At 41.0% G+C, this 16,471-nt stretch overlaps 1 protein-coding gene across 18 annotated transcripts in view; it reads left to right on the forward strand.

Annotated features, from left to right (window-relative positions):
- HIVEP2 (HIVEP zinc finger 2) overlaps positions 1 to 16,471 on the forward strand; it is a 136,475-nt gene that overhangs the window by 60,559 nt on the left and 59,445 nt on the right. For 10 of the 18 annotated variants that reach the window (XM_038132893.1, XM_038132892.1, XM_038132901.1 and 7 more), the window contains 2 exons: positions 1,179 to 1,240; positions 2,381 to 2,442. The exons of 6 other annotated variants lie outside the window; for them this stretch is intronic. The gene's annotated coding sequence lies outside the window, so the exon portion shown is untranslated. The remainder of the gene's footprint in view (positions 1 to 1,178; positions 1,241 to 2,380; positions 2,443 to 16,471) is intronic. 2 more of the 18 variants (XM_038132888.1, XM_038132890.1) reach the window with 1 other exon arrangement.

Here is a 16,471-nt window from a genome sequence, read left to right on the forward strand (position 1 = left end):
CACAGTTCAGCAGGGATTGTGTTACCATCAGTGGCCTGAACCTTTGTGCTCGCTTGACCTCATACCTCTAGGAAGCTCAGCCGGCAAACATAGCACAGATCTTTGTGGCAACACCCTCTGGGAGCGTGGGCAGCCACTAAGGTTACCCTGCTTCCATATATGCCGAGGTATTTTCATTGACATGCTCTTCTCATGGGTTTGAAATCACTGTGGCTTTAAAGTAGCAGCTTTCCCTAAAGCGAAAGCACCGCGCTCACCCGAGGACCTGCTCGAACCCGGCATCTGCTGGGGCAGGACGGGGTGGCAGAAGTTAAATGGAGAGCATTAGTTTGAAAAATGTTATGAGGTCACCATCCTTTTAAATTGGTTTACACAGATGGCTGTCTGGTTTGTTGCTTTGTCCTTGCTTAATAGTAACTGTTTATGGAAAAACGAATTGCTTTGCAGAAGGAGGTCCAAAAGCTCATGCTGTTGTTTCCCTCACTGGAGATGTTCGTGTTTTTATGGGCATACAAAGATTTGGCCTGAAATGGAGATTAATTAGGAAGCATAGTGAATAATTAACTGTTTGACTTATTCCTAAGCTCTGTAGTCACTGGGTTAGAAATGATTTTCCCAAGTGCAGGAGATAAGAGAAGGTTATTCCTGGTTTCACAATGTCCATATTGTTAGGGCTTTTTGCTGTGTGTACTCTGACATCAGCTGATACCTACGCAAGCTGGGTCCAGCTTCTCATCCAAACCACTTCCTGGGGTTTTCTCGGGTAATGGCAGTGATTCAGAAGACACCACAGTGCCTCAGAAAGCCATTTTTTACACATTGCACCCAGACTGTGTGACCATAAAGAAACTAAGTTCTTAGGAAAGAGTTTTGCTCTTAAAAATATCCCCTTTTTTTGTTTGTTCTGCATTCAGATTTTGATGTACATTTCTTGGCTTGTGTCCTACTGACCTGTTCACAGACTCACTTTCTGTTTTGTGGAAGATGTAGGAATATGATGTACACATATGCATGAGGCAGGAGCCTGAGGCCAGTCTCCAGGCAGAGATGCTGATTTTGCATCCAAAATTGTTCCTACCTGAAAAATACTTATTAAAAACCCAACAAAGTAATAGACAGGATTATTTTTTTAAAAAAAACAAATCAAATCTAAATAATGGTGCTCTGCACTTTTGCAGGACTGTCTACTTAAGAAGCTGAGAGTGAGTTAGGAACATTGATGAAGCCTCTATTCTGTGAGGTGGGTATGTGTTTTTTATTACGATTTTGAAAAAGCATAAAAAATTCAAACCATTTGCTGGAGTCCAGCCACAGAACTATTTAAGAGCTGGTAATAGAGTCCAGAAATTTTCTGCCAGGGCACATGTTCCAATCAACAATTACAAATAAGATCTTTTCCCCTTCTCTGAAGGAAGTGATGAATTTTTGCATTCTATTAGTGTTTCAAGTGGCTCTTTTGATTTTTGATTTCTGACTAATGGAATAAGTGACTATCACAGATACTTTTGCTCCTCTGCTCTTGCGGTGGCCTTAGATCAAAGTTTGGAGATATAAACAGTCTGTAATAGGGGAGCCAGTGGATATCAAACGTGTCCACGGGATCTAGGCCAAACATAATCTGGGGCTCAGAAATGTTCTGTGTGTTTCTTTACTTTTTCATTTTTTAGCCTTCTGTCATGGTCAGATGCACCAGCAGTCTTTTAATAAATCTCCTTTCGTATTCAGACTTGCAGCTCAGGTTTGCAGGCCCTTGGGGGCTGGATTATTTGAATAAGTCTGAGAAGTGAAACTGAAGATTTGTAGGTGCAGCAATTACAGGCAGCCAATCTATTGAATCTTGTAATTTTTATAACCTTTGTTATTACTGCATGCAAAACCGTAAGCTCTCCTTGCCCTCTGCATGAGCAGCTTGGAGGTGGACCCTCAATGCTTCCTTGTGCCAGAGCTGGTTGCCCACCCCTGCTCAAGCATCCCCATTCCTGGGGAGCTTGTCTTGGGTTCTTGGTTATTTGCACCACTTTCCCTTTTGGCATCATGAGGTAAACCCTGCTGAGTGGGATTCTGCGTCCTGCTTCATGCCATTGGGATCCTGGATTTGTGGCAAGAAATAAGTCAGCATTGGAATTTTCCTTAGACTGCTGTTCGTTTTTAAAAGCTGATTTTGGAATAAATTACTCTGACAATAAGTACCAAAATATATATAATAAATGATATGATATATATGATATATATGATATATATGATATATTATATATGATATATAATATGATAAAATATGAATTCATGCATGCGAGCATTTATCTCTTTTGTATCTATTCACAAATACATACCAAAAATTGACTGTAGTTCCATATGGCTCCCAATCTCTTCCCTCCCCCAGCTGTCAGCTTCTCCTCACCTGGATGACTAAATGGGAGCAGAGTGCTGGGCCATGAACTGAAGGTGGGTGTAGCAGAAAAATTATATTGAATGTGTTTTCTCTGGGACATCACTGTGGCTCCTCAAGTGCCTCTCAGTTTGGATGGAGAATGCATAAAAAAGGTGATGCAGTTTGGTGCCAATCTTAGTTTCACACTCTGAAAAAGGAATGAAAATACTCCGAGGGTGAGTTACGTCTGTGCTGATTTGCTTTCTGGGCAGCAGTGGTTGCGTAAAAGTTATTATTGTTTTAGAAGGTTTTCAGTACACATTATAGCTATCAATTAAAATCATCCATTTTTTAATCTGAAATTTTCACTGACTGAAGTAGAGATGTCAAGCCTGCTTGTAATCGGTTCAGCAGGGCTACAAGGAAGTTGAGATACCCCCACTCCAAGACCTTCCATTTTCTGAGCATGAGCACCATTTATTTGGCTCAGTTCTGAAGTGTTTAAATTCAAAACCTGTGGTGAGATTTGTAATACATAGTTTGATTGAAATTATGCAAATCCATTGCAGTAGTGTAAAATGATGTGAGATCTTTGGGAGGGAAAACACCCATTTCTTCTGCCCTAATGTGTCTGGAGGTGAAAGGCTCAGGTTTCCTGTGCTACTGCAGGATGGGTGGTGGGATGGCACAGCTCACTGCCTCGCTGCCCACATGACACTGCTCACATTGGCATTTTGGTGTCAACCAACTCCTCAAAGCCTCCAAAATGGGCAAGTTATAATCCAGTACTAAGTGTTGTTGCCATTAAACAATGATCCCAAAGTTACAGGGTTACCTTGGCTTCTGGTGCTGGGTGGGCAGGAAGCCAGGTGGGCTTCTTCTGTTGCTGATGTTTTTCCTAAGGGAACTGAAATGATCACAGCTGATTTGGAGTTTTTTTCCAAGATTCCTTTCTGCCACTTCCTTTAAAAACCAAACATGAGCCCACAGCTTTCTGTCCTGTTGGAACATTGAGTTTTGTTGTCAAATTCAGAGCAGTTAGATGAAATTTTAAAGATATTTAGAGGAATAAAAAGACAAAGAAACAGCTAAGGAGGAACAGAAGACAAAAGTGGTTGAAAGAAAATTTAGATGGCAGAAGGTTCTGAAATAGTTTCCCTCTCCTCTAAGTGAGACAAAACCTTGACAACCCTTAAGCAGTAAGACATCTTACTTCAGAACATTTAAAATACTGTTTCAGTTTTATTTTGCATATTTTTATGTCATGAAGGTATTCCAACTCATCGAGTAGCAAAATACTGTCAAAATTTAGTATTGAAGTATCTTGTTATATCACAAGGCCTATTATTTTCATTTATCTTCATTTAAACCAGGGACAAAATTTTAATATTTTATTGAACTTTTCTATCAAATCAGTATGTTTTTCTTTCAGGAAACCCCAGTATAAAAAATTTGGATGAGTTACAGTTTTAGAATTTTTTTCAATTCTTACTATTCAGCTTCCCTTTTTAAAATAAGTAAAACGTGCCTTCTTTTATTGTCTATAAGCCCCACAAATCCCTAGAATTACGTATTTTTGAAAGCATAGGATTTCAGCACAGATAGGACTGACTTTCCATTTCTGTGAGAATGTTTACAGTTGAATGGTCTCAGGAATAAAACTGAAGCTTTTTTACGTGTATGTTTTGTGAATGTAAAACTTGCACACACTCTGAGCTGTGAACCAAAAAGCTTCAGATTGAGCCAGCAGAGAGGAAGGAATTTGCTATACAGCAAAAGGAAGTATTTGCTGTGTTATTGAAGCACATGGCCTTTTGCCATCTTTGATAAAGTATTTAAGGGTTGTGCACCCAAAGTCTGCTGCCCTCTTGACCCATCATTCATCACTGGCTGTAGATGAGGTAGATGAGATGCAGCTCCATAGGAGAGCCATTGTTTCAGCCTGCACAGTTCCTCCGAGAACGGAAGCTGCAGACAAAGCGGCTCCCTGTGATTCACCGCGCTGCTCAGCCTCCTGGTGTTTTTTCTTTTACCTGTACCTTTTCAGGTCCTGCTCTGTGCTGGCCAAGGTGGACAGGCAGCCACACGATGAAGCTGTGGGATTGATTCGCTTTCCACTCAGCTTCTACTGGGCGCAAATGAGATGAGCGTCTGGGATTTTTTTTTCTGTATTAAAAAGGAGAAGCAGATACAATTATCACAGCATTTGCCTTGGCAATGCATTCAAATTTATTCCCCTTTTGACTATTCAACGCTGTTGATAGATGATGCTTAAAACGTGGAATTGCCCATAATTTTTCTAGCACACTGTGAATTGCCCAGTCTTTTTTTTTTTTTCCCTCTCTGTAAGCAGTTCTGGTTACAGAGATGCCAGCATTCCCAGTAAGTATGCTAAGAATGTAGAGTTATACTTTGTACTGCTAAATTAACAGACAGGAATAGTCACACCAAACCAGATTCAGCTCCCAGATGGGAAAGCGTCTCCTCTAGACCAAATTTTAATGACTTTTTTACGTGAGAAATTTTCACCAATGTAGCATACTGTGGGATTTAAAACAAATGCTATCATCTCTCTCTGTTGGTGATAGGTAACTTGTAGAAAGTATAGCTTTCTTTGTAATGACCAACCAGGGCTTGGGAATGTCTGGACATTTAGGCAGGCCAACGAAGTATAGGTTAACTTGATCTTTTATTATCTTAAAAGTATTTACATTTAAAAAGATAATTTTTAGTTTGGCGATTTTTTTTTGAGCACTAATTTGAAGGATCTGATTCTTACTTGATTTGTGATATATGCAATCCTCTTAGCTTTTACATTCCTGTAAGTGACAGGAGAATGAGTCCTAGATGGCATAACAACAATATCAGAAGAGTTAACTTGGATTGTTGTAGGATGTGGTGCGAAATATTCTCAGACATTTCTCCCTCCTGACTAGGAAGGGTCTGTTCATGAGATGATGGAATCCATGCTCTTTGGCAGTTTGCCTGTGTCAGCTGGAATATCGTAGGAGATTTTGGCCCCCTGCAAATTTTAACAATGACTGTGTTATGATGAAGTGATGCGGAAGTTTTATGATTTGTTTAAAAGAAGAGAAAGGGTCTTCCACTTTTTGTGAATGCTTGACCTAAGAGACACTGCAGTGCACAGCCTGACTTGCCCTTGAAACTCCTTTATGTTTCTGCCATGAAGTCAAGTGAGATGCACAAATGCTGGAAGGAAAAGTTAAAAGCTGTGTACATGGGCATTTGGACAGAAATATACAGTTTTCTCTACTTGTACCAGACACTTTAAATACTCTACCTCCCAGTCACTGCAGCTGCTCAGCCGCTGAGGAGATACTTTAGATGTCATTACTTTGTGCTGTTCTCCAGTTCATGGTATTTCTAATTTTGAGTGCACTGTATTACCCTATTTCTGTTTATAAATCTTTTAAGTGTGCACATTAAAAAAGTAATTAAATTGTCATTATAATTTATAGTATGCCTGAAGTCAATCACCTAATTAAATGGAAAAAGCAGAGGTAGTAGGTTCATAAGCATTTATTAAGTACTACAGTATTAATTATGCAGAACTTTTGAACCAAGCAAAAGAGGAAGGAATGGAAACACCAATCTAAAAAGGCTTTCCATTGCTGGCCTTCTCAATTTAATAATGTGAGATACCCCCCAACCCCCAGTTGGCAGGACAACACTAATGCTTTCTTTTTGTTAATTTTTAATGAAATTATGATGGGGGTTTTTTATGACAACCACTTGCAGCATTTTCCTGTAATATTTTTGAAAGCATAATTTGTCCCCATGCAAGGGCCTATAAATACATGAGTAGAATTGAAGATACATTTAGAGTTATGGTTTGGGGTGGATTGTGCAGGAGCAGACTCTTGGTCGTCACTCCTCAGCATCTCAGGCAGGGAGTGGAGCCTGCGCTGGTCCCAGTGGCTTGGGGGCCACTGGAAGTAGGGGCTGAGCTCAAAAGGGCAGGCTGTGAGTGCCACTAGGAGAGGGCAGGGATATGTAGGGACAGCATGGACGTGACAAGGTTTGCACTTTATTTGCAGCCGTTCTCTCACCTCCAGCTGCAAATCTGTGTCACTTGTCTGACAGTGGAGGGCATGAAATGTTGGCTCACCCTGCGGGGCTGGGGTCAGGAGGAGGCTCTGTAAGGTGCCAGACGGTGGGCTGAGCCTAAGAAATGGAACTTCCATTATCAGTGAGTCGTGAAACAGGGCTGTCTCACTATGGCTGGTTTGTACTTTGCTGCATTAGATGAACTGCCCGGAGCAGGGAGATGAACTAGATGGAGCAGAAACCCTAAAGTCAGGATTTCTTCTTTTTTGCTGGTTTGTTGAAAAATTAAAAACTCTGGTAACACACACGCCGAAATAAACTTGCCTGCATTCCATGTTGTTCCCAGGATTTTCATTTCATCCTCAGTGACCTTTACACATGAACACTGGTCATGGGAACCTTTCTTTTAGATAGCAGGGGGGTCTAATCCATCAGCCCAGGCCCTGAGCCCTGGCTGCACTGAAGCAGACTGCAAGCTTTAGGGGAGAGAGAGACTGAGCAGGCAGAGGCAGCTGCTGCGAGCACTGCAGCGGTCCGTGATCTCCTGCAGATCCATCAGCCTGCACTGAACAACATCAGCTGCACTGAACAGCTGGTTCTTGGGAATACCAGTGCAGGCAAACATCAGTAACAAACCAGGACAAGCCCCAGTAAGGGGGTTGACAGAATCCAAAGTATGCTTTGCAACTCAATTGGATATTGATGTTAAGGGATACAGTGGAATCCTTGGAAAGGAACACTTATGCTTTTTTACTGCAAGAACTTGTAGCAAGAAAAGGTGGTTCACTAGAGATGGGGCCTTTAAAAGACCTTTAGATCACAGGTCTTTAAAAGAAAAGATGGCCAAAATACACACTATTGTATAAATGGACAGGTAGAGACTTACCTGCTTGTCCTGTCATTTTCAAATTAATTTAACACATCTGGAACCTAAGTGCACAGTATAGTTTATCTTGCAGTATATTAAATAGGAAGTCATTGGTAAAACCTAATCAAACATAAGGGTAGCATCTGAAAGTTGGACCTCACTTACCTGAAAACTGAAGAACCAGGTCAATAGAACCAGAATTTCTGAAACAAATTGAGATTATGTGATTGGAATATAAATCCCTGCTGAAAACTATTTCTTTTCACAGTCTTTAATAGGCTGAAATGAATTGACAGCGAAAAATGACCAAAAAAAGGCTAGACTGAATTATCAGAAGATATACTGATATATATATATATATATATATATATATATATATATATATATATATATTGAGTCGCTTTGGCCATAAGCACTGCAGGATTGTGTACCATCTTCTTCAGTACAAGGATGAAGAGGACTGTACTCTAAGGCCAGGTCCAGCAGCTGAGGTTGCAGCATCCCTTTTCCTTGTCCCACACAACCCCTGAGTTACAGGTTTGCATGTCTTGCTGGAGGGGGACCTGTGGTTACCGCTCTTAACCTGTTTATTACTGGAATTAATATTTCAAACAGATATAACTGGGATTCCCTTTTCAACAAAGACAGTGTTTTACCTTATATGGAAAAAAATAAATTATTGACAGCTCTTCATCTCAGAACTCATAATAACCCTATAATGAGCACAGTCATTATGCTTCAGGTTAGCACTGCAGCAGTGTTATATAAGGAATGTAACTTGACAGATTTCTGGGGGAAATAATTATATATATTATATATTTTATATATATACACATATATGTCTTAAAGATAGTGGCCTAACCAAGGTCTCAGATGACATAATACAAGTTGTGTTATATAATTCATTTTATGGTCAATAAGCCTGTCTTCTGAGCTGCATGTTGGAAAACGTAATGCTTGTCGGTTTGGATCAGAGTTTACAGCTCTCTCTTTAATACAGAAATTGCTCATGCCATGCTATTGTAATCTGTTTTCAGCTTCTCATGCTGGCACTAGGCAAAGGCAGTCCCAGCAGTGGTGTCCTCTCTTTGTTGAAACAGTGAAAAACTGGGAAACCCAAACCTTTCATGTGTTGATTCTGAAAACAAGTTGGATGAGTCTTCTATTGCAGCCCTTTAAAGTAACAGTGGAGCAGAGCTGTTCAGATGCGCTCTGCCAATTTTTGTGTCTAAACAGAGGAAAATAAGTCCCCTCTTCATGTGTCTTTAGCACTTTAGGTATGTGTTTTCATTGGGAAAATGGACTTGTTTTATATTACAGGCAGATAATTGATTTTAAGTCCCAGATATATGATAAAACAATATGCCAAATGAATGTTGATTTTTAAATCCACAGTTGTGGAAATTGCATTTTCTCAGGTATCAAAACCAGCACAGGTGTTCTGTCAAAGATGGAGAGCTTGACCACCCCAGTCTGTCTTTATGGGATGCTCAGACATCACTCAGAGGGATCTGTGTTAGGCACTGGCAGAGGTGGGACAGGTGGATGTCTGGTGGCACGTGCCTTGCACACACAGCGTGTGACTCCAGGCAGCTCAGCCAAAGACTTTCTGTAAGCACCAGGAGGTCACCAGCTTCTCCTGTGCTCCTGGACCTCCTCTGTGTTTGGATCACAGGTGTGTCACATATATCAGGTGAAGAGTGTTACTTAAAAATCAAAGTATATCGACCATGATAGCAGACCAGGCATATCAGAAGTAGCTTTTAAGTTCCTGCTACTGGAATTTAGTATGGCCTCAACAGCCTCCAGATGTTCTGTGCAAGTGTTCAGGTAACCTTGGAGTTGATGTGGCTTCATTCTGAGGCAAATGGAGGTTTAAGTTTATGGAGGGAAGTAACACTCTTGGTTGGTGTTTGGGTGGAAGTTCTCTGGAATGACAGGGCACATGCTGAAGAAGAGTGGTATTAAATTCCAGCTATCTAATTAATGTGAGTATCGATCTTGTATGTGGGCTTTTCTTGAGGTATCTCTAGGGAGAACAATATTAAATTTGAAAGAACAAATGCCACTAGAAAGCAGGGAATTGTGCAATGACATATTTTTAACGCCTCATAAATTAAATTCCTAACTGGACTTGGTGCAAATATTTAAAATCCTCTTCAGTCACAAAATCAAAGAGCCAAAGGGCAGCCTCAGTTCACAGAACCCTTCAGGAAGATGGAAAACCCAAAGTCAAGCTGAAAATGTGTTTGAGAGAACAAATCTAGGTACAATGGGTCTGGAGAGTGCCTGACAGCTTTGGGTGTACATAAGTATCTGCAAGGGCTGGAATGAACAGGGTAAGATCTTTCCCTATGTTGCTGAAGGGAAATTGGGGTGAAATACTGTGGTTAAACTACAGCAGGGAGTACTTTGCTCTAGACTGTTCAATATTGGAAAGGGGTTACTACTATACAGCATTTAGGTCAGTGGAGCAAACTGCCATGGGAGGGTGTGGGGTCAGTCACAGCTAGACTAGGTAAGTGACTATTATAGGTGGCCTAGGATGACCCTAAGTGGCTTTAGAGATGGCTTCCATCCTAAATGTTTCTGTGATTTTTGTTCTCTTCTGATTCAACTCTTGTCAGACTGACTTGTTCTTCCAGTTGGTATATGAATCATTACAGCCCTATTGACAAAAAAGCACTCTGCATGTAAGATAAAAATATGACCAATATTGCTTTGCATTCATTACAGATGAAAAATGCCAAATAATTATTACATAAGTTATGTATTACAATACATAATACAGTGTGTTTGTGGATAAACTCTGGAAATTGGTATTAATAATAAAATATCTTATAAATATTTAGACTATACTTAAAACATTTGGGTTTTTTTCCTTAGAATTATGCTTTTTTTTTTCCACAGGAATTTCTCTGTGCTTAAAAGATAGGAAATGTCTAGCATTTTAGAGAATAATCTCACACAGTAGGTGAGATACAATCTGTGTCCCCATGACCACATGAGCTACGTCTGTCCTGCTACAAATGTCTGTCGTGGTGCAGGGAAGGGTTCAGAGGACTTACAGATCAGTAAGCTGCATGTGTTTGTGTGTATGGGCATACCCTTAAGTAATGGTGTGATAGTCTTACCCAGCAGTGATGGTAGCAGTGATGGTAGTGGAATGTTTAATTGAAGACACGGCTCCTCTATGTCAGGTTATGTTTTCTTGCATGACACTACATTGTTCAAAAGCAGGCTCTGGTGTTAATTAAAATCGGTGCATGGGCAAAGATTGACTTTCATCCACAGGAGCAACATGATGCATAGTTAATCACACCTGGCACAGAAGAGCATTTCTCTTTGGTCTCAATCCAGGTTCCACTGACTTTTACGATATTTGGATCAAGTTTTCCAATCATGTTGCCGTGTATGATCTGCAAACCCACTGAGGACTTCATTGCTCATTGCCAGGACTAGTTGTTATGAAATGGTATGAAAAGCATTGGAACATAGGTGCCAAAACCTACATCTGCCATTCAACTTAAGAATTTCTTTGACTTGTCAGAATGAAAGAAATGAAGTAGCCCCAGCAAAGTTAATTCTGACTCCATTTACTTATCCTCTTTTAATCACATTTGAAACTGCCGTAGGATTGGAGTATTAGTAAGCAATCCTTAGAGAAGTGGTGAGCAGTGTCCTAAGGTCATGCAAGGTTCATCAGGCTCTGCCTGAAGTCTACTCCTGGGATCTCGTTATTCTGCTTGTCTCCCATGAAGTAGTCCTAACAGAAAAAAAAATAGCTTCTTTTCTTTGAGTGCTTGCTCTTCTATCAAGAAGCAGTAAGCAGTGTAAGCAGTTTATGGTGGTCGCAAATGTTCTGGAACAATGCAATAATGGTTTGAGACATGATTGACTAAATTTAATATATTTGTTGTATCTGCCTGAATCAAAAATGGTGGTATTAATCTCTGGAAATGCTTGAGTGGGAATTTGAATAATTCTTTGGAGATGTAAAATTCAGTAGGGATCTGTTTCGTGCTTTTTTTCCCTACCTTATCACTTTTCCTAACAATTCATTGTATCTGAATTTCTGAGTGATCACTATGGTTTGTTGTGTCTTTTATTCTTTGTGAGAAGCCTTTAGCTTGATTTCTTATGTTTCTTAGTAGTGGCATTATGTTTTCCTGGTAGAAACCTTTTTTGGGGGCCTTATATGTTGATTCAATTATCCAAAAGCATTTTTTAAGTCCCGTGCACTTTTCTTGTCTCCTTTCCTGGGGCAGTTTTTCCTTGGTTGGAGCTTCTACAGTCAGAGTGACCTCTCACCATTTTTCTGGTTTTACTAGTCTTTGAGCTGGAGCCCTTACATAAAATCACACCTTGAGGGTTTAACGGTATGAGTCTTGGTGAAATTGCCACCTTATACTCCTTAGTCTTTGCTTGCAGCTGCACCAAAGCTCAGCTGAATGCAGCAGAGAAAGCAAAGGTAGCCTAAAAACCTGTTTTTCCATTTCTCTGTTTCCTGGGGCAACCAGGCCTTGAAGATATCATATGTTAATATGAAACATACTCAGAAACCAGGTTTAGCTAATCCCTGCGAGTGTCTTTAAGTCAGCCACTCTCTTTCTGTCATTTAGTGTTATGGTATCTGTTTGAGCTGGCACCTAGCTTTGGGAACACAGGCATCAAATTTAGTGGAGGCTCTGCTCACCTGCATTATCTTTTGTGTTCCAAAGGTCAGTAATTTTTTTCTTAAAATGTATTGCTTTTTAATGGGTTTTCTGGGCATAATAAAAATAGGCAGAGACGAATGAGTTTAGTACACAATTTGGAGTCTGCATTTTATTCTTTCTTGTCTTGACTATCACAAAATGATATTCAAGAGAGGTACTTTGTCTACACCAACATTCATGAGCTCTGAAAATGCAGGATAAAACCTGTGTGTCTGCCCTGAAGAAATGAGTCTTCTGTCAAGTACCACATCATAGATAATTTTTATTTGGGGCTTTAGGTTCAGTAGTGCTTCTGGTAAGCTTATTTCTTCAGCTGTTACTTTAGTGATGCAGCAAGTTAAACTTTCCATCTTGCCTTTTCCATAACTCTTCATCTATGCTTCAGATCTCAGATAGTGGACAGGAATTGCAAGGAACTGCACAGGTTAAAGATGACCCTCTGCCCATGGATCATCATTGCTTACAGGCTGGAGATTACTACCCCACCACCCTCCTCCTTGTCAGAAGAGCTGTGGAAGAGCTCTGCTTCTTACTCCAGGCGAAGCCATCTGGGTTGGCTTTGGTTGAAGGTCAGTGGAGGGCTCACAGTGAATGAGGTAGAAATGTGAGCCTTCAGCCTGCATGGAACAAGTAGGGACAGAAGGACCTTCAGCTTCCATAGCTAGAGCAAGACGTGCTGTCATAGCTCTTAGCCAACAACATTTTCCTTTAAACGAGACGTGCCGGGATAGCTTGGATAGCTACAAGCTTTTGTATCATGTTTTCCTACATGACGCTGAGGAAAAAGTCTTGAAACTCTTATGGAAAAGTATGCCAGAATCTGCCTTGTAACTGTCCTTGCAGGAGCTTTCCACTGGCCTCCAAAACCTAGCCTTTTATCTGAGATTATTCTCCAGGCTGTTGATTACATTTTTCAGAGCTGCAGTGTCCTCAGTGATGATTGCGTCAGGACTATCAGTTGTTATTTCCAGGTCCTCAATTTTCTTTTCAACCTCCTGCTGTTTTAATCCCAAACCTTCAAGCTTCCTGTCTATGGAAAGCATAGTAGCCTGGAGTAAGTCCAGCCTTCCAGAAATAGGAAGTTTTGTATGTTTTATAAAAAAAAATAGATAATACTGGGTGGCCAATGACTGCAGCTGTAGACATCGTCAAACCAAAGGCAAGTAAGCCCTTTTAACAGGCTGAAAACCATGTATGAGTATGCTGCCAGATCCTTTGCTGGTCCTAATTGCTTCTTTCTGTTAAAGTCACTTATGAAAATCACAGGCAACAGTCTTAAAATCTTAAATCACTTAAATGATTGTGACCAGTAGGTCATACCGTATAGCACACCTGAAAAACAACTTTTCACACGGCTCCTGAAAACCTTCTAATAAAATTATTTTAAAAATACATCTTAAATCAGTTGTTTTCATCATCTTGGTGAATTTGGTTTACTTAAACTGCCCACATAGTGCCAAGCACTTAGTTTGGCATAATTTTCCCCCATGTCTCTGCACATCATGGTCCTCTCTTCTCCATCCTGGGAGAAGGTGGCTGTGCCTGCAGCAGGCAGCAGCACCAGGCCCACTGTCTGCTTCCCCCTTCCCATGGCTCTGGGGAAGAGTACTTAGCCCAGGTTTAGCCTCACAGATGGGACAGGGCCAGGTGGGTGAGCCTTCTACAGAACGGGGGTGGAGCAGGAGCTGGGGGTCTGTCATGGGAGTGCTGGAAACTTCTTTTGCTTGTGGAAATACCGTAACCTTTCTGATAAGGGCACATGTGGTGAGACATTTTATCTCTGCATTTCTGCAGAAGTGCATGAGTAGGTAAGATTTCCAATGGGGGCAGAAGCCAATATTGAAGCCTTTACAAAGGACTTCTTACTCCAGTCAAATGAAGAGCATGCCTGTTTTACAGCTTTTTGCTGTCTCTGCTGTCTTGGCCAAAGGTATAAAGAGGCATGATCCTTGACTTGATCTCTAACACACATACACACACACAAAAGCTCTCACTGTGGATACACTTAGAACAAACCTTAGCTTTTACTGAAACACTTTTAGTGTGTTGGATGAGGGAAGATGGATCTCAGGAAAAAGCTGTGCCAGCAAATAACATAATTTTGCTGGTACGAATGAAGGCTGTGCTGGGAACACTGTCAGTACAGTGTGCTTGGACAGCTGCACCAGCAGAGCTGTCCTATTCTGGATACAGCCTCGTCTTCTGCTCCAGTTTGTCATGCATGATTTATCTTTCTGTCACCTCTTCAGAACCCTAGGCACCTCTCGGCATAAAAAGAAATTAAAACACAATACAGATGAGTTTGCTCTGTATTGGAGTCTTGACCTTTAATATATCAGGTTTTCATATTGCAGCTTTTCCAGCAAATAGGCTGTTCTACAAGAACAGAGGTGCTTTAGTGGTCTGCAGAGGTCCTACCTTAGCCATGTTTCAGTTTTATTTGCTCCCACCTACCAGCTCTCCAGCTGCTTGAAATGCCTTTGAGAGGAGATAAGGTTTTCAGATTGCCTGCTAGATTATGATCATGAACTCCAGCAGTCCAGCAAGGCAAAACAATTATCATTAAAAATCAGAGAAAATAGCCTGGCAACCTGAGTGTTAGAAGGATTGCTTAATGTTTCGTCCTGTTTTGCCAGTTTAATTTTTATCAGCCTTTGGGGTTTATGTTTTTCCCTTTTGTGCTCTTATTGCATTTTCCTTCCATTATTAAAGAAAGTGTTTGCACCTTACTCTGTGTCTGCATTCCTCATGAACAGACTGGTACATTGCTCCAATAGAAGCTTTGCAGTCAGACCCCTTAGATCAATAAATCATCTTAGTTGTTGAGTATACCAGATCTGAATTTTAAAGATTCGCAGTCACACTTGAAATACCTGATGTAAATTTTAAGAGGCATCTGAAGAATTGCTGCACATTGCAGTCATAAAGCTTTGCCAGTGTTACCTTGTGACCAGATCACTCTTTGATTGGGTTTCAGTCTCATGCTTTTCTCTGCAACTATTCACGGTGGTGTTCATGTTCATTTTTTCTCCAAGAGACAGACAACTATGTCTTTAGAGAAACAAAACAACTGTGTCAACAGATGGGAGAGAAAATACTGTGTCTGAAATAGTGCTAGGAATAAACCATGTTAAAAATAGGTAGTCTTGCCACAAGTGTTTCTTTGGCCAATGTGGAAATCCTTCTTTCCCATACTTGCACGTTATCAAAACTGTACTAAAATCCTGCTAGAAAAGCTGCCAAATAAACCTACAAAAACATTGCTACAACAATAACTACCCTTTTCCTGCCTAATTGTAAGAGTCATGCCAGTAAAGGAGAAAGAGTAAGGAAGTAGTGCTACCATGGGAGAACTCTGAACAGTGCCAGGGACTGACCCCTGGCCAGCAGCAACTAAAACATAGCTATTTCACTTGTGGCTATAGATTTTATTGATGTGACCTTCCTCTCCCCTCCCAACAGTCCTAGCACAACACCAGAGGGTTGTCAGAATTTTGCTCTCTCTTAGAAGTGTTTCTGCATTCCTAGGCTTGGAGAAAAATAATTTTCCTGTCCCACAAAATACCTGGGGAAAACCCACAGCAGTTCAGCTGACAAGCTGGGGTTTTTTATAAGAAAACTCTTTTCCTCTCCAAAACTGGAAAGCAAACTGAACTACTCTTAAATGTGACTGTTACCAGCAGGATTGCAGCTGCAGTTTAGACTTTGCATTTCTGCTTTCCATCTCTTTTCTCACTTCTTTTTGCTGTTTGTCTCCTTGCTTTCAATTGTCTCTTCTGTGTCTCAATTTATCCAATATTTGTGGCCGACCAGCCAGTCCAGCATTATCACTGTCCCAATGGCTGTAAAGAGGGCAGAGAAGCCCTTCACTAAATGAGTTTTTTTCCACAATACCTCTGTGCTTTCTTTGGTCCATTTTTGTTCATGCTTGGTGCTCCACGTTGTGTCATCTGGGAAGAGAGATCATGTTTGCATAATGTGTATTTTTCTGGAGTTAATTTCTGAAAACATTTGTACAGTTGGCAGCACCTTTGGGGTAGGGACAGATTGCAATCTCAAACACAGAACAAGTCAGTGTGTTGACAGCAGCTGGAGGAGCGGAAGAACAGGTAGAGCCTGGCCCTCAAGTGCTCCCTTCCCCACATTCCCCACAGCCTTTTCTACGGGGAGTTGCTTGGGAGCTTGGCAGAAAGCAGCCTCAGGCAGCAGAGCATAGTTTAGGGCAGCCCCATGGTATTTGTAATTGATTCTAATATCTGCAAAGGTAGATAAGGCTCCTTCATCTGGGGAGAAGGGCAGAGACAGGCAAATAGTGCAGCCTGCTGCTGGGCATAAATTCCCCATGACTGGTTCCAGCCCTGCTCTTTGCAACAGGCTTTTCCTTTCCCACTCGCCTGCAGTCAGGGAATGCTCCTGGGGATCTGTGCTTGACTGGAAGTCGTCTCTGTT

The sequence above is a fragment of the Motacilla alba genome, chromosome 3, assembly GCF_015832195.1.
Source record: "Motacilla alba alba isolate MOTALB_02 chromosome 3, Motacilla_alba_V1.0_pri, whole genome shotgun sequence".
Classification (NCBI taxonomy): domain Eukaryota; kingdom Metazoa; phylum Chordata; class Aves; order Passeriformes; family Motacillidae; genus Motacilla; species Motacilla alba.